The following is a 19,085-nucleotide window of genomic DNA, read 5'->3' as shown; positions in this document are numbered from 1 at the left end:
TTGTCACGTATATGAGAGAGGGAAGGTAGCAGTTCCACATCTGGGGAAAGGTAATTGAGTTGGGGTTGAGGGTGACAGCAGATCCTGCATCTTTCAATTTATTGGGTATTTATTGAACCCCCAGTTATATGTCCAGTGTAATGCAAGCCCCCCAAAAGAAAGGGAAAAGAATAAGCCAACAGCTGATTATAAGAAATATTTCATCTTTATAGTTATATGTTTTATAACTGAAACCTGAGCTCTGGACTTTAAGTTCACAAGGGCATGTGATTTCCACAGTATTTTTTCCAAAATTCTATAAGCCCATAGTAATCATGAGAAAAACATCAGGAAAACCCAACCTACAGGATACCTGGCTTCTTAAGACTGTCAAGGTCATGAAAAACAAGAAAAAAATTAAGAAACTATAATAGGCCAGAGGAGAATGAGGGGACATAACAACTAAATGCAATATGGTACCCTGACTGGATGCTGGAATAGAAAGAACTTACTATGTATAGTGTCTGTCCTCACCCCCACCCCCGGCACCCACTGCCACCAAAAAAAAAAAAAATTATGTTCACCCAGTAGCTATGAATGTGACCTTTTGGGGGAATAGGTTCTTTGCAAATATAATCAAGTCAAGGTGAGGTCATAATTGATTCATTTGGGCCATAAAACCGGTATGACTGGTGTTCTTATAGAAAGAGGGCAATTTGTACACAGAGACACAGACACAAGGAGAGAAGCCCATGAGAAGATGAAGGCAGAGATTGGAATGATGCATCTCAGCCTCATCTAAGCCTGTCTTAGCCTGTTCAGGTTGCTGTAGCAAAATTCCACAGACTGGTGGTTTATAAACAACAGGAATTTATTTCTCACAGTTCTGGAGGCTGGAAGTCCAAGATCAAGGTGTTAGGATGGTCGGGTGAGGGCCCTCCTCTGGGTCACAGAATTCTTGTTGCATCCTCACATAGCAGAAGGGAGAGGACGCTCTCTCAGGCCTCTTTTATAAGGGTGTTATTTCACTCATAAGGGCAGAGTCCTCATGAACTAATCACCTCCTAAAGACCCTATCTCCATTGGGCATCAGGATCTCAACATATGAATTTAAAGGAGACAAAAACATTCACACCAGAGCACTAAAGAACTCCACAGATTACCAGCAACCACCAGAAGCTAGAAGAGGCAAAGACGGATTCTTCCCTAGAACCTTTGGAGAGAGCACGGCCCTTTGGGCACCTTGATTTTGGACTTCTAGCTTCCAGAACAGTGAGAGAATAAATTTCTGTTGTTCTAAGCTACCCAGTTTGTAGTACTTTGTTATAACAGCCCTAGACATTAATGGACATTAATGGAAAAAAATGGTAAAATCAACTTAAAGGCTGGAGTCATTAATAATAATGTACTGATGTTGGTTTCTTAGTTTGACAAGTGTATCATCATAATATAAGATGTTGACCATAGGGTAAAACAGGTGTTATACCAAGAATGCTGTGTGCTAGCTTTGCAAGTTTTTTTTTTTTTAATTATAAAAGTTTATTTTGGAAAAAAGGTCAATTCACAGGCTGTGTCACCTTTGGATGGTCACCACCCTGAGCTTGGGTCTCCTCATGCATAAAATGGACATAATAAGAGTCCTACTGAGAATTGTGTTTAAAATGTGATAATGCATATATAGTCACATCTTTTCTCATTTTTATTCTGTCATTTGGTCGATTTGCCAGCCCTTCCAAATTCATGTCACAGTGAATTTGTCCAGTTCATGCCTTCATTCATGCCATTGTTTAAAATCTTAACAAAGAAAAGGGCAGAACCCTTCAGGCTACTGCTGGGTTCAGTGGCAGGATGCCCAATGAACAGGAATAGTCTTCCAACTCGCCATGAATCCAGCTAACTCTTATGTTACATCTCAGGCTAAAATCTAGGCACCCTATGAGTCAACATTCCCTACATGTCCACTACTTGAATAACCTTAATTAAAAAGAAGTGAGGTAAGTCTAGGAAGGATATGATACTTTTCTTATCTTTTATAGGTGACTATGTAACATCATGGTTAGCTGGAGTCAGATTCATTGGGTTCAAACTCTAACTATACTAGGGCTGCCATTGGGCAAGTTAGTTACTCTCTCTTAGACTCAGTTGCCCCATCTGTAAAATGAGGACAGAAATATCTTTCTCATAAAGTTGTTATAAAGGTTACATTGAATAATGTGTGCAAAGAACTAAGCCACACAATAGGCATCGGTGCGTACTAGAGTGTGTGTACACCTGTGTTTGTATATATGCACACTTTCATTGACTGATGCAGTGACTGACACACCAGGAGCACAAAGATTGTCTCTTTCAGGAAAAAGTCCTGTGCAAATGAGGACACTATAGACGGAAGAGAGATTGTGACTTGCCCAAGGAGAATGGCAGAAGTCCCAGCAGAACACAGGACTCATGACTCCAAGGGCATTTACTCTGCAGGGATCTCAGAAATGATCTGATTGCTTTTAACTTGTAGACATGAAAACTGAATCCCAAACAATCAATGGGGCTTGTCTGGGGCACCATGATTTCTAAGTGGTAAATATTATACCTCTATCTCATGTGTTCTGACTCCTAGTTTAGGCCTTTCTCTACCTCTTCTGGATACTCAATAGCACCTACTACAGTCTATCCGTAGGCATCCAGTCTGCACTTAAAGAGTTGACTGTTGATATCCAGCATCTCAGAAAACAAGGGCAGCTCTGAAAACTGTCAGACCTTTGGGCAAGGGCAGTGAGGATGAGCACAGTAAAGCCAGGGCAGCTCTGATTAAAACATAGCTCTTTGCTGAAAGACCTGTAGCTGTATCTTAACGTAAATACTGAAAAAGCCTCAGTAATCCCAGAGGCTTCAGCTCCGTGCATCACAGCTAAGCAGTCCTTTAGGCACACAGGAAGCTCCAAGAATATTCCAGCCCAGCTCTGCCTGCCTCACTCACACTGTGGAATTTTGTGCAAATCATTTCTCTACTCTGTGCTGCAGTTAATACTATAAATAATGGTACCAGAGAGTTTCAAAACACTTTACAGTTCTCCAAAAAGACATTTTGACACTTAGCTATTGTCTCATTTGATCCTCACAACAGCTCTTCAGGATATTACTGTTATTATTATATCATAGCCCCTATACTATAGATAAGAAAACAGGTTCAGGACACGGAGGGTGTTTTTATTGACAAATATATATTATCAACAATGATAATAAGGACTAATAAGCATAAGGAAGTATAGTCATTATTTTTTATATATATATATATATATATTTTTTTTTTTTGGCGGTACGCGGGCCTCTCACTGTTGTGGCCTCTCCTGTTGTGGAGCACAGGCTCCGGACGCGCAGGCTCAGTGGCCATGGCTCACGGGCCCAGCCGCTCCGCGGCATGTGGGATCTTCCCGGACCGGGGCACGAACCCGTGTCCCCTGCATTGGCAGGCAGACTCTCAACCACTGCGCTACCAGGGAAGCTCTATAATAATTTTTAAATGGAGTATAATCTATAAAAATATTGAATCCCTGTACTGTACACCTGAAACTAATATAATATTGTAAATCGACTACACTTCAATTAAAAAACCCAATGATAGTAAGGAAAGTAGTAGTTAATATTTGCTGAGCATGTATCAAGGCTCCAAGCACTTTAAATGTATTTGTCACTTAATTCTCACACAATTTTGTGAAGTCGGTGATACTCTTATCCTTATTCTAAGCCACAAGAGAGGTTAAGCAACTTGCCTGAGGTCACAGAGCTAGGAAATGAAGGAGTCAAGATGTGAGACCAAGAAATCTGGCTCCAGAGCTCATGTTCTCATTAATAAGCTACAACAAACACAGCCTTTTGCTAAATAATGAGCTTCTGGGCTGAATAAGACACAGACACACCTTTCTCCTTAAGGAGCTCATAGACTACGTTGGGGAAATTGACATGTAAATTAGATCATCACAATTCAGGAAGATTAAAAAGTATAAGATTCCTGAGTGGAGCAATGACACAGGGGTGATTAAAGTCAACATGGTGGACCTTGGATTAAAATCCAGGCATTCTGGGCTTCCCTGGTGGCACAGTGGTTGAGAGTCCACCTGCCAATGCAGGGGACACGGGTTCGTGCCCCGGTCCGGGAAGATCCCACATGCCGCGGAGCGGCTGGGCCCGTGAGCCATGGCCGCTGAGCCTGCGCGTCCGGAGCCTGTGCTCTGCAATGGGAGAGGCCACAGCAGTGAGAGGCCCGCGTACCGCAAAAAAAAAAAAAAAAAATCCAGGCATTCTGAGTGCATCGTTAATATACATTCATTCTTTCCTTCTTCCGATAAATATTACTACTAAGTGGTAGAGATTGGAAAAAATAATAATGACATTATTCTTCTCCTGAAGAACCAATAATTTCAATCCAGAGAAAACATTTTCCAAACCACTTCAAGCCCATAGCCTTTGTTCCAACGTGAACATACCAAGAGCCCATCAGTCAGAAACTGAAGTGAGGACTATTCACTTACCAATTCCCTCCTCATCCCCTGCCCACTGCGGTGAAGAGGCACAAAGGAGCATTCCATTCCAGTGACGTCAGCAGTGGTAGCCTGATTTAATATAACCTCAAGCTCAATCACTTGCAGTAACGCAAACTTAGTTGGGATCCCTTTAATCCCCATAGAGGTTTGTCTCAATACACTGGGTATTGGCTCTGCCTTGAGAACTATGCTTGCTCTCTGGTGGCGGATCTGCTGCGAATTCCAGGAATGCAGCAATAGTAGGTCAGTACATTCTTTAGATGACAACTGGTGTTTTTGAACCAATCCTCAAAAAAAATGTCTTTGAAGGATGTGGTCAGACTTTCCACACCTTCTCCCTTTGGGGTCAGAACTATCTCAGAATACATGTTCCCCAGTGTTTTGAGGATAAGAGAGATGAGATTGCAATTAGAAAAAGCTAAAGATGGAGTTTTATTCCTAAAATAACAAAGTCAGCTATAAATTTCACAATCAAGCTCAGAGTATGTGAGGTGAAATTATAAAATATGCCTCCTTCAACAACGTGACTTCCAAATACGGTAATAGTTCTTTCATTTTTTCCAAATAATCACCAGAATACCCACCTAACTTACTAACAAGAAAGGCTAAGACTTGAAACCTTTCCAACAATGGCTGTAGAAATATGTCACCATATTCACTGCATCTAGGAGAGGGGAGAGGTTGCTTCTGCTTCTAAATAGCAAGAGGAGAGAGAAATTGAGTCTAACCTGTTGCTTATCATTCCTTCTTGCTGCCTCATTGTGTTGTTATCAGACTGGTCCTGCATAACTCGACACTTGATGCACATCCATGGCTACTAAGATGCCCTTGTTGATCTAAGTCACTGACCAGAGAATCCCCATGTTGGAAGACAAGCCTAGTCGCTTGGCCCCAAAGCTTATCCAGTGAGCCTGGGTTCAGTTTCAGCCATGATTTGCCAAAACTATCTCTCCCCTACCCCCCTCCACTTAAGAGTGCTTCCATGAGCCTGGGCCACCTACCTGGGCTACCTCTTTGGGGGATGTTTTTTTTTATTTTCTCTATCACTGGGCTTTCAGCTGGACCACCCTGGTCCATCTTTTTAGCTTCAAATTTTCCTGGCTTCTTTCTGTCCTTGGACTATTAATGCAAACCGGTCCTCTTTTTCTCAGGGATCAGTATTCCCTGCCAGGGGTCTCAGAGTTGGGCACCTTGACCATGGTTTTGTCCTCATGAATGCCTGTTCCTTCTAAATCTATGCAACTGATGGAGTGACTTTATGACTCTTTTGAACAGAGATTCCTCTGGGACTTTTGTCACTATTTCTAGTTCAAGAAGAGGCTGGCATTATTTTTCAGGATTTCCCTTATCATGCCCTGATAGCAGCAACGTGCACATAGGAAGCAACAAGTGTGGAAGGCTGTGAGTGGGATGGCAGCCGTTTCTTTTTCATCAGAACATATCAGTGTGTTCCATCCTCAGAGTGGCATGGAGTCGACACTGGGCAAACTGGTCAGGGCAGGGAGGGAAAGCAAGAGAAGACTCATAACAGATGGCCTTGTCTGCTTTTTTCTTGTCTGGCCTGGTAGCCAAGCAATTAGGAGCAAGCCTATCCGTGCTCATCAGCTGCCAGCGGAGGGGATCCCAGGGAAGAGATAAGGAAGAACAGAAGGGAGGCTCCAGGAGTGCATGTCTACCCTAGCCTAACTCATGACCAGATTTAACCAGCAGCCCTTGAATGTGAACCCTTGATATCGCAGGACTAGCAAGGCTGCTGCTGTGAACTCAGAGTACAGATTCATGTGGGAAAACTGCCTTGCTGTGCTGAGAGCCATGGGGCTGTTACCTGTGTTGCTTCCAGAGGCCTATGCAGCTGCCTTTACCTGCTTGTCTTTTCCCAGGGTCCTCTTTGTCAAATACATCAATTAAAAACATCAACTGCCGAATGAACAAACACAGGCAGCAGGAAAGGGCCTGAAGGGCCAAGTTCTGTTTTCAGTTACTCTGGGTTTTCAAGCACTTTCCAAAAATATAACCCCCACCACCATGGCAAACCTGCCTGTGATGAAACACAATGTACGATTTCTAATGTTGACACAGAACAGATGGGACTTTGATTTTTTTAATCTGTTTTTGATAGAAGAGAAATAGACATAATGGATTCTTTTTGGCGGGGTAGAGGGGATTTGGGCTTTTCTTTTTCCCTCATCACATGCATAGCCAACACTGAGAGTTCTTGGGTTCCCTCTCCTTGTTTGTCATCAATCCCTTCTGTAACTGGGAGTCCCTGCTGGACTGGGCCTTGTTTTACTCATCAACCAGAAAGGATGCAGTTTACGGCCCCCAGGTCTCTTCCATCTGCTCAAAAGAGCAGCTGTGGGAGCTGCACACCGGAAGAGTCTCTTCAGACTCACCAGCAATGAGACAGGGGCTTCTCGGCATTGATCTACAAAGTGATGGCTGAACAGGGGACACAGGGTATGGTTATCTTCACCTACCCCAGATATTCCTGTAATCTAAGTGCAATCAGTGGGCAGGCCACACAGAATCGGCTTCAAGATGAGTCCCAACAGATTGCAGCCCACAAGCTCCTCCTAAACAGGCCTTCCAGAGCGGACCCTGGTCACAGAATGCCCTTGTTAAGCCCTTCCGTTAATTGCCAGCGGAGATCCTTTGAGTGTGGTCTATGCACAGAATGTTCTTCGGTGGGGGCATGTCTACCCCCACATGATCCCATTCCCACGGCAACAGTTGGTACAGGGGCAGTTTGCAGCAGACTCTATAAGATTGGTTAGGCCTGGCCACTTTAACCCCAAACTGTCTGATTAGATGACAATAAGTATAGCTGAATAACTGTTCAAGCCTGATTTCAAATTTAATTTACTACTGGACTTTATTTCTTCCTACCCAAAAAGTGCCCATCAAGGAAAAAAAATTAAAAACAGAAAGAAAAACACAACGAGGGACTAGAGCTTAGGGTGGTGGGTGTTCTGCCCTATGTTGAGAGTGGCTTGGCTCTCTGGTCTCAATCAGATAGGCCCGAAGGAAGCTGTATTGATTCAAAGGGACAAAAGGCAGTCTCGTGTCGGAGAGTGAGTGCAGGTTTTTTGGCCTTCCCAAGACCTGCTCACTGCCCCACCATTCTCGGGGGGTTGGTGGGGTGGGAGGGGGGCTGGGGGGCAGGGGCAGGGGGAGGCAGGTTACCGGTTTAGGAAACTGGTAGGATTACAACCTGGAAATTCACCTTATGCTCTCCCAGATTCCAGTCTCTCCAGCACAAGTGAAATTACCCTGACCATTTTTCTGAAAGAAAAATCTGGAAATAGGAATACTTCCCCCAAAGAAATATTCTGGCAGAAAAAAGAACAAGGTCATACAGAAACTGACAATTTTTACATATCCACAGGAAATGAAATCACTGTCTTAAAGAGATATCTGCACCCTCCCCCATGTTCATTGCAGCATTATTTACAATAGCTGACACATGAAGACAACCTAAGTGTCCATTAATGGATGAACAGATAAAGAAAATGTGATATATATACTCAATATCACACATACACATACACACACAGTGGAATATTAGCCATAAAAGGAAGAAAATCCTGACTTTCATGACAACATGGATGGACTTTAGTTATGCTAAGTGAAATAAGTCAGAGAAAGACAAATGCTGTATGATCTTACTTATATCTGTAATCTAAAATACCCTAAGTTCAAAGAAACAGAGAACAGATTGGTAGTTGTCAGAGGCTGGGGGAGGGAGGGAATGGGAGAATGGGGTAAATGGGTGAAGGTGATCGAAAGGTACAATCCTCCAGTTATAAGAGAAATAAAGTCTAGGGATCTAATGTACAGCATGGTGACTATAGTCAACTATACTGCATTGTATATTTGAAAGTTGTTAAGAGAATAGATCTTAAAAGTTCTCCTCACAGGGGGGAAAAATTGCAACTGTGTTACAATTTCTCATCACAGGAAAAAAATTAACTATGTGACTGTAACAATTGTTATATATGTACAAATATATACACACAATACAATATATCTATAATGTTATATGTCAATTATATCTCAATAAAACTGGGAAAAAATTTTCCAGAGGAGCAGAGAAAAGATTGCTGGATTGTTTTATTTTGTGAGCCAGCTGTAGAAGAAGAAGTCTATTTCTACTTTTTTAGATATTTCACGTGCATCAGAAGTGCATCCCCTTGGTGACTATTTCTCAGACTCAATATCATGTATATAAACAAGAGGACACTTGTCATTTTGTTTGCCTTGTTGGACAGCAAGTACCATGGTACATAACAGATACTTAATAAATGTTTTGACTTAAAAAAATTGTTTTAACTGCCATTATTTAGTTAATGAACATTTAGTAAACAAGCAGGAAGAGGAGAATGCCCTCACTACTGATGACAACAATGATGATGACGTTAGAAGGAATGAAGAGAAAGCAAGATAAAAAAGAGCCTATATGGGGTAACCTATCAACTTTCTGATGATTATGCCCAAGTAAAATGGGATTGCCAGGGCCTGAGTTCAAATACCACTCTTACCACTTAGGATGATTAGTTGGCAAGTCATATTATGTCCCATTCTCAGTTTCTTCATCTTTAACATGGAGACAATGATTCCTCACAAGCTGTGAAAATCAAATGAGAAAATCATATGTAAAAGCACTATGTAAATGGGTTTGTGCAAATATAAGAAGGTAATTTTATTATCAGTCATAAAAAACTATATAGATCACTTAGCATCCACTCAAGTGTTAAGATATCTTAACTACAAAGTATCTATGAAAATAACCAAGGATTTTTTATATATATATATATATATATATATATATATATATATATATATACATATTAATTGCTGTGTAAAAACAACCACAAACTTAGTTGCTGAAAACAACACCATTTATAATCGCACAGTTCTGGAGGGCAGCAGTCCAGCCAGGCTCAGCTGGATTCTTTGTTTAGGGTTTCACAAGGCTGAGGACAAGTGTCAACTGGTGACTCGGGAAGAATTTGCTTCAAAGCTCATTCATGTTGCTGACAATTAAATTCCTTGAGTTGTAGGACTGAGGTCCCCGTTTTCTGGCTGGCTGTCGGCAAGGTACCACTCTTAGCACCTCGAGGCTACTTTTAGGTCCTTGCCCTGTAGCCCCCTCCATCTCAACAACCTCCCTGATACCAAATCTATTCCTCCTTCTACTATCAGCTAAAGACAATTCTGCTTTTAAAGTGATTAGATTAGGTCCACCAGAACAATCATTCTTTTGATTTACCCAAAGTCAACTGATTAGTAACCTTAACTACACCACAAAAACCTTCTACCATAAAATGTAACATAATCATGAGTGTGATATCTCATCATATTCACATTCTTGGGAATTAGGACTGAACATCTGGGGAAGAGGCACTTTAGAATTCTGCCTACCACCCATCATAAAACTACTGGAGAATAGCTTTGAATACATACACTATGTTTCTCCTTATTAGGACTTGAGGGTCACATTCATATATTCACAGTGCTTAGCACAATTCTTGCACACAATTCTTTGCGTATTAAGATGCTTAATATGGGTTGTTAAATAGAAACAAGAGGCTTTTGGGGGGACATCTGCTTTGAAATACCAGATTTCATAAAGAAAATAAGGATAGAAAGTGTTTTTTTTTTTATTTTGTTAATAAATTGTATAGCCACCTCACCCCTCTGTCACCTAGCAAAATACCCAACATATAGTGAGTCCATGATAAATAATGTTAAATGAATAAGTGAGTAAATGAATGAATGAATAAATGCACAGAAGAATTTTTCACTTAGGCTTAACTAATAATCTCCTCTGATATCTGTTACACATCAAGTTAAGGTTGTTTTTTGTTTGTTTGTTTTTCGTTAGTTTTTTTGGAAAAGAAGATGTTGGGAAAAGCTCAGTAATAAGACTTTGGTTTTGATTTTTTTAAGTTTCCTCAAGGATCTGTTCTACTGTGATCTAGTTACACTGAACAATGCTATTCCCCCTCAGCAGAGAGGGGCCAGTACTTCCAGGCTAGAGGAAGATTTGCATAGATCAAACAGCAGTTCTGCCTAAAGCATCAGAGGGCACCTGAAAAACAGCCAACTCCAAGAGCCTTCTCTTTAAAAGAATTTAAGAGCCTTGCCAGTCTGCTAAGGAATTCAACTGCACAGGGCTTCATATCAGGTTAGATTCTAGCTCTGCTAAAAAGTAAATGGCTCCTACCAAAAAAAGCACACATGCAAAAATATCTTCTATCACTCATCCACAAAAATGACAAAGCCTCCACACTGTTTTGAAGTGTCTTTCTTGAAAGCCAGATTGACAGATATTAGATTGAAGGGAGGCAGCTTAATATCAAAGATGATAGCTGGCAATGTAGCAGGAAAACACAATCCACCTTGCCGTAGGGAAATCAATGTTCTTCTCTTAGCCATTACTGCATTAGTGACTGGTTATTATTTAAAAATAAAAACCTGAAAATGTATTGGTTACACCTTTATCAGACTATCTCCCCAGAGGATTCTGTTATGATTCTTCTGTTTTCTAAGTTGCACAAAACAGTTTCCCATTAACCATATCCCAGCATATTCTGCTTCCTAAACCAAAGCCATTTACATAATGGGTAATTTAAGACACATGCACAAATTAGCTAAATATATATATAAGCAAATACCTTGCTCAAGTTTGGACACAGTTGGAAAATGTGAAGGTTGAGGTGGAAGATGGGAGCAAGGTGTATATGTGTTATAAGTTAAAGAACAAAATATATTAATATTATCTAATAGTCATAATAGCATTTGTTACATGGCACTGTATTTGTATTAACTCATTCAATCCTCACAGAAACTCTATAATGTAGGTGTATTATTGTCATCTCCCACTTATGGATGGAATTACGATGCAGAGAGGTCAAACAGAGCTGGGCATTGAACTCAGAAAGACTTAATTATTAGACTCTGCTACTGCTGATACACTCAGTGGTGGCTTTTCTAAACTCTACATCTATTTCATATCATGTGACTAGGTCCTGCCTCCTGCTGCTGGGTAGCTCTGGGTACCCTGCTCCATTTCTCTAAGCCTTGGTTTCCACATCTGTAAAATGGGGTTAAAAATAGAGCCAAGCTCCCAGGGATGATTACAGTGAGGATTATTCATTTCTTTATTCAAAAGATATTCAGTGAGCACCTACTATGTGCCAGGCACTGTCCTGAACAGTAAACAGAGCAGACAAACCCCTGCCCCCTCAGTAAGCATACTTTCTAGAGTGGGGAACAGACAATAAACAAAAACGTAGCAAAACCATACAGACTCTACGGCCACTAAAGCAGTGAAGAATGGACCTCTTCACCGGGCTGATCAGGTATAAGCCTAACCCTTGGGGTGAAAAAGCCACTGGGGTACGTGGACGTACCACAGAGATACTGCTCCCATATGCGTTATCTACTTGCTCAAGACAGACTTAGAAAAGTTACATTTTAGTCCCAGGAAATCACATCTAGTGAGTGACAGAGGCTGTATTTTAATGCAGGTTTATCTGTGGAACCCCCCGAGTCAGTGGTCTTTCTAATGTAGATGCCCAATAAAGGATCATTTTCTAAGCTGCCTGCAACTGCAGAATCCCCATCTTTTCTTTAGGTTTTACATTGTGGTTGGTTTTAGCACATGATTCAAAGAAAAAGTTGGCAAAGAAAGCAGCTTAATTTTCAGGTACCAACTGCATAAAAGGCTCTATCTCAAGACCTCACTTCAGGGCACAGAATTTCTCTCTCTAACAGCTGGTCAAGTTCATCCATCGAAATGGAGACCAAGAGGTGCCATCCCAGGAGAAAGGGGCTGATGAGATTTTTTTCAGCAAGATGTCAGGTTGTATCATCAGAATCTAGGCTGATGATATCACTTAATAGCTGGGTGATCTTAGACAAGTTACTGAACCTTTTTATTCCTGATTCCTCAATTCCAAAATGGGACTAATGGTAGTATCTATTTCACAGAGTGGTTACAAGTTTTTGGACATCTCCAGTTGAAAGCTTGAATAGACTCCTCAAATTAAAAACTTCTCATCCAAATTAAACATGATGATTCGGATCTCCTCCTCAAACTACTCCTACCCTAGCCTTCTCCATTTCAGTAAATGACAATCCCATTCTTCTAGGGGCTCAGTTTACAAAGAAGCAAACAAAAACGTCAACTTTCTTGATTCTTCCCCGATATCTCATATGCATTCACAAAATTCTGTTACCTCAACCTTGAAAAACATGTCCAGAATCCAACCACCTCTCACCTGTAACTGCTAGAATCCTTGTTTAAGCCACTACAAGCTCATGGACCGTTGCCATGACTACTTAATGGTCTCTTTGTTTCTGTCCTTGGTCAGTTCTCAATGCAGTGGTCAGCAGGATCCTTTAGAAACATAAATCAGCTCATGACACTCCTTAGCTCAAAATGCTGCCAAAGTTTTTTTCAATAGTAAATGCTACAGTACTACACCATCCATGGTTGGCTGAAACCACCAATAGGGAGGGTCCACTGTAAAGTTACACGCAGATTTTCTACTATCTGGAAGGTCAGTGCACCTAACCCCTGTGTTGTTCAAGGGTCAGCTGTACATAGGGGCTTCCATTTTTCCTTTTGCCTTGGGTTCCAGTATCATTCAGTACAGCATTGTCAATACTATCTTTAAAATTTTGAAAAAAATAAAAACTAAAAAAAATAAAACTTTGATATTTTGTTCATCATAATACTTTGAATAATTTTGATTTAAAAAGACTGTATTAAAATATTATTTATCTAGTTTAAAAAAAAAAACCTTGCCATGGCTTCCCTTCTCACTCAGAGTAAACTTAGATCCTTACACTCGTCTAGTCTACAAACTCTAAACAATGTCCCTCCCTCATCTCTCTAACCTTGCATCCCCTCCTATGCTCTCCTCAGGTCACAGTGGTCTCCTTGCTGTTCCTCGCTATGCTTTTTTTTTTTTTTTCCTGCCTGGGTTCTTTCCTCTTGCAGTTCCCTCTGCCTGAAAGTAACTCTTCCCCAGGTATCCACATACATGCTCCCTCACCTGCAAGACTTTCCTCCCAAGTCATCTCTTAGGCAAGGTCTTCCCTAAACACTATTTAAATGTCCAACTCCCCACCCTGCAGCCAATCTCTCACACACACACACACACACACACACACACACACACACACCCCCTATCCTTTTCCCCCAGTTTTTTTTTTCCTTTGTAATAGAAAACCTTCACTACCTTCTAAGATAATTGATATTTACTTTTTAAATGGTTTGTTTCTCTTCACTGCAACACACAAAATGAAGAAGGCAGCCATTTTGTCTATCTTGTATCTCTGTCAACCAGAACAGGGTTTCTCAACCTCAGCACTACTAACAAACATTTGGGGCAGGATAATTCTTTGTTGTAAGTGCTGTCCCACATTGTAGGATGTTTAGCAGCGTCCTTGGCCTTTACCCATCAGATGCCAATAGCACTTCCTCAGTTATAATAAGCACGATGTCTCTAAATATTGCCAAATATCCCCTGGAAGGCAAAATCTCTCCTACTTATCACTGACCTAAAGCAATGCTTAATACAAAGCAAATGCTCAGTAATTATTTATTGAAAGAATAAATGAATGTTAAATGAGTTAATGTCTTAAGCACATAAAACAGTATTTGGCATATAGTAAGTATTCAAGAAATGTTAATTATGATCAATATGTTATTTTTATTATTGTTGCTATGTTTTTGTCTACATCTAGAATAAATCATGGAGACAAACTATTATGGAATTTGATACAGATTTCATTTTTAAAATATATTTGGATTATTTTTTAAATTGCAGTACAAAACTTCAGACAGAGAAGTATTAACACATTGGATACCACCAATTCATTAGCTTGTGTTGCCACATTAACTTGCTTCTGTGCAGACCTCAGAATACATCATCTTCTGCCATCTCTATGCATATATTTTAACTTCTTATAAATGTGTTGCTGTTTCGGAAGGCTGTAGTTCGGCACTGGTGTTTATTTTTATTCTTGTCTATTCCTGTTGGCACATGTAAAACTGTTCAAGCAAGTACTCTGTAGTTCAGTTGTATCAAACATACATTGATTTAATCTCTCCAAATTCAACTATATGAGCTTGGACAAAAAGTAAAGAGAGAAAGCATAATTTTCATTCAAAATGGGCCCCTAATGCAAACCAATTACTTCATCTGGTGCTCGACTAAAGCAAAAGCAATTGGCTGTTCCTCCAGGAAAGCCATCTTTCCAGTGGAAAGTTGGGACACTATACACAAAACCAATATACCATTTTTTATGGGAGATTTAGAATAGTTTTCATGGGCTATTTGACCATGTATGTTTATAGTCCTTTCTTATCTTCAGACTCAAAATCCAAAAAAGTCTTTGAAAGACAGCATTTTGGAGTAACTCATTTGGCAGCAAATTCTGTGAGGTTATTTATAGTCATTGTTTTTCCAGTGTGTTTGATTATGAGATGCTGCCCCAGATTCCCACCAAAGGTGTTAATTAAGTGAGAACACATGTACCTTACTACCTTTATAAAATATGAAAATTCTGAGTTTCAGGACACATCTGACCACACAGTTTAAGAAAAGGGATTGTGGACCATTAATTGGTTTTCAGCTCATTTGCTATTTTTCTACCTTGATGCTTGAGTAAGATATTACCTAATCGTATAGCAATACCACTGTTCTACACCCCATCAATAAATGCTGCCTGCCTGTATCCTCCTGCAAAAAGAGTAACCATGAATGGAAAGCGTATGAAACATGTAGATAGTTTGTGTGTTTAACATAAGTTTAGGGTACTTATTGTCTCATTTTTATAATATCGAATTAAAATAGTTGTGATATAATCCACAGAAACCACTAATCATAAAGACTGACTATATTAAACACAAAATCTTATTTATTAAGATAATTATAATCATCATCATTGCCATGACTGGTGGTTCTTTTTTTTTTTTTTTTTTTGGTATGCGGGCATCTCACTGCCATGGCCTCTCCAGTTGTGGAGCACAGGCTCCGGATGCGCAGGCTCAGCGGTCATGGCTCACGGGACCAGCCGCTCTGCGGCATGTGGGATCTTCCCGGACCGGGGCACGAACCCGCGTCCCCTGCATCAGCAGGCGGACTCTCAACCACTGCACCACCAGGGAAGACCTGGTGGTTCATTTTTGAAACCAAATTTCTTACTACTGTTCCTTCACACTTCAGCAATCATTTGTTTGAAGAGCATCCTGGGATTATAAAGCAAACACTTAAAATTGTCTCATCTGCTTGCTCTTGTGTTATCTTATGTGCTCAATGCAGTTTTTATCAATAAAATTGATAAACCTCTAATCAGACTGATCAAATAAAAAAGAGAGGACACAAACAACCAATAGCAGAAGTGAAAGAGGGAGCATCATTATAGCTCCAAAAAACATGAAAAGGATAGTAAGGGAACATTTTAAACAACTTTATTCCAATAAATGTGATGATAAATAAACCAATGCCTTGAAAGACACAAACTTGCAGAGCTAACTAAAGAGAAGTAGATTACTTGAATAGCCTATTATCTATTAAAGAAGTTGAATTCCAAGTTGCATCCTTACCAGTTGGCCCAGATGGTTTCACTTTTGAATTCTATTTAAACATTTAAGAAAGAATGCAAAGGAGTAAAGAGATATTTCAGGGGTGGGAAGAAATCATCTGTATCTCAAGTGTGGTGCAAGTACATAATGCACACATTTTTCAAAACCCTTCAAACTATACACCTAAAATAAGGGGTGAATTTTACTGTATGTAAATTATACCTCAATAAAACTCAGTAAAGAAAGACAAATGAAGAAAGGAAATGGTGTAACTATTGGGGAGACAAGAATGCAGGCTGAGTCAGATGACAAGTCTGAAGAGCGTTCTCAGACAATGTATCTAGACAGAGTGGTGGGTATCACGTTAGTTTGGGTAGAGGTCCTACACACAAGCACAAGCTTTATCTGAGGCCACCACAAGGTCCTGCCTTCAACTCTGCACCCAAAAGGCTCTAGAAGAACACAAAATCAATCTGACTGCTGGTAGCTTTCCCTCTGATGGTGAAATATTTCTCTTCCTCCTCCATGGCTCATGTGAGAAGTGCATGTACCTGTGCATTGAGTGGTTCTCACAGAATGAAGCGAGAATCTACATGTCACTAATGTCACCAAATAACCCCTTTTCTTGGGAAATAACCTGCAATTCCCAAATGTGAAAGGGACTTTGTTTAACAACAGAAGCATGAAAGGAATTAAAATAAATTCCTTAGCTGAAAGTGAAAAATACACAATCTTAAAGAATTTTGTTTGTCTCCCTTTCATTTCTAGGTCCCAAGATTTTTACTAAAGCTTGGAAGTGTCATTTGGAGATCTAACTGCTATTTTTATTTTGTCCCACTTTGTGATTATAATGGGCTGAACTATGTGTCCCTGTCCCCTCAACCCGCCTCCAAATTCATATGTTGAAGTCCTAAACCCCAGTAACTCAGAATGTGATTATATTTGGAGTTAGGGTCTTTAAACAGATAATCAAGGTTAAATGAGGTCACTAGGGTAGGCCCTAATCCAATCTGTCTGGTGTCCTTATAAGGAGAGGAGATTAGGACACAGACACACAAAGGGAAGACTGTGAAAAAATAGAAAAGAGTTACGTGCAAGCCAAGGAGAAAAGCATTCAGAAAAAAATCAACCCTGCAGACACATGAACTTTGATTTAGAATCAAGAGAAAATAAATTTCTGTTGTTTAAGCCACTTTGTCTGTGGTACTTCATTATGGCAGCCCTAGAAGACTCCTATAAAGTGGACCTTCCGTATTCATGGGTTCCCCATGGGCAGGTTCAACCAACTGCAGATAGAAAATATTAGAAAAAAAAAATTCCAGAAAGTTCCAAAAGCAAAACTTGAATTTGCTGCATACTAGCAACTATTTATATAGCATTTACATTGTATTAGGTATTAGAAGTAATATAGAGATGATTTCAAGTACATGGGAGGATATGATTGGGTATATGCAAATACTACATCATTTTATACAAGGGACTTGTGGTATCCTCAGATTTCAGTGCCTGAGGGGGCATGGGGGGTCCTGGAACCAATACCCCTTATATATACCGAGGGACGGATCTAGTGACTTTCCCTATAGTATGTGCATAATAAATACAGGTAAAAGTCTGACTTATGAAGCTATAATCTCTACCTTGCTGGATCTTCTACAGAAAAGGCGGGAAATTCCAAATGAGCTTGTCCCAAACTGAGCTCAACTAAGCTGGACAACAATTTCAGTCTTCAAGTTCATTTTAGCAGTGCTAAAACTCAATTGTAGTGTGAGCCTTTGCTGTGTGACTTCCTGATGGCTTGTGCTCCCTGTTGGTGCGCATATCTGAAAATGAACAAAACAGGCATTTGGTTAATTATATATTTTTCAACCTGAACAAATTTTATTCCTGAAGTTAGCCCAGCCTTTGCTTGTTTATTTGCTACTCCAAATAAGACAGTGAGCTATGTGGGCTAACAGAGCAATTTTTGCATCCAAAAAATTACAACAATAATTTAAGAATCCCAAAAAGAAAGAGGAAGAGGAGGACAAGTGAGGATATTTATTTTCAACTAACACAGTGTGTTCTCTCTACCAGCCACTGCCAGAAGTAAGAGACAGGCAGCAATACCTCTCCATCAAGAAGCATGCAGCCTTGGAGTCCATATGTTCTCTGAAAAGCATATTTTCCAACATAGTGGTTCCCAGCAAGGACTTTAAAACCAGAATGGCCTGGGTTTGAATTTTGGCATCATCACTTACTGCTGTTTCATTTGTCAAGTTTTTAATCTCTGTTTCCTCATTTGTAAAATGGTAGTTTTATTATTGTTTGGAAGGTATTTCTTAATTATCATCATTCATGTTCAATACAAACCATTACCATTTGTATAAAAGTTTGGGATATTGCAAAGCACTTTGACATATGTTATTGTTTTTATCCCTGAGATGCCTCTGTGAAGTCAAGGAAAGGTATCGTTACTCCTGTTTTATGTGTAAGGAAATTGAGTCTGAAAAAGTTAGATGACTTACCCATGGCCACCAAGGAAGACAGTCTTAGACTCAATCCCAGGTCTTCAAATTCACAATGCTATGCTCTTTCCCATTAGTACGTTGCCTACTCCCTTACTAAAGGTGACCTGGAAGTCCTCTGGTTGCTGTAGGCAAAGATTTATTTCAAAAATCCATCTTCCTGCAACAACCCATAAACCAGGCAGACTCCAACCACGCCAGACAAATGCAAGTCTACTAAACGCCTTTTCTCCAGGACGACCGATATCAACAATGATGATCTTCACAAGAAATTCTTGCACATCCCCTGGGGCTTCCTGCCAGGAATCAGGTCATTTTAAGAACGCATTTAATACATCTATGCTTTGAAAGGCAACTGCTATTGGCATGCTCAGGAGCATACTATCACAAGGCAGCCCACTCCTTGAGCTTTGGCTGCTGAAGGCAAGGGCAATTAACTTGCCTCCCAGCTTTTCATCACAGAAT

General features: G+C 40.2%; 1 long non-coding RNA gene across 1 annotated transcript in view; it reads right to left on the bottom strand.

Moving 5' to 3' along the window:
* LOC137210493 (uncharacterized) overlaps nt 1–17,920 on the bottom strand; it is a 242,529-nt gene extending 224,609 nt beyond the window's left edge. Inside the window, exons 1-2 of the long non-coding RNA XR_010936577.1 lie at nt 17,754–17,920; nt 9,053–9,138 (exon numbers count right to left, since the gene is read on the bottom strand). This is a non-coding gene — a long non-coding RNA (uncharacterized lncRNA). The remainder of the gene's footprint in view (nt 1–9,052; nt 9,139–17,753) is intronic.
* Between the last annotated feature and the right edge of the window lie 1,165 nt (nt 17,921–19,085).

The sequence above is a fragment of the Pseudorca crassidens genome, chromosome 17 (assembly GCF_039906515.1).
Source record: "Pseudorca crassidens isolate mPseCra1 chromosome 17, mPseCra1.hap1, whole genome shotgun sequence".
NCBI lineage: Eukaryota > Metazoa > Chordata > Mammalia > Artiodactyla > Delphinidae > Pseudorca > Pseudorca crassidens.
The sequence above is the reverse complement of the archived record's forward strand: the minus strand, read 5'-3'. Positions and strand labels throughout refer to the sequence as shown.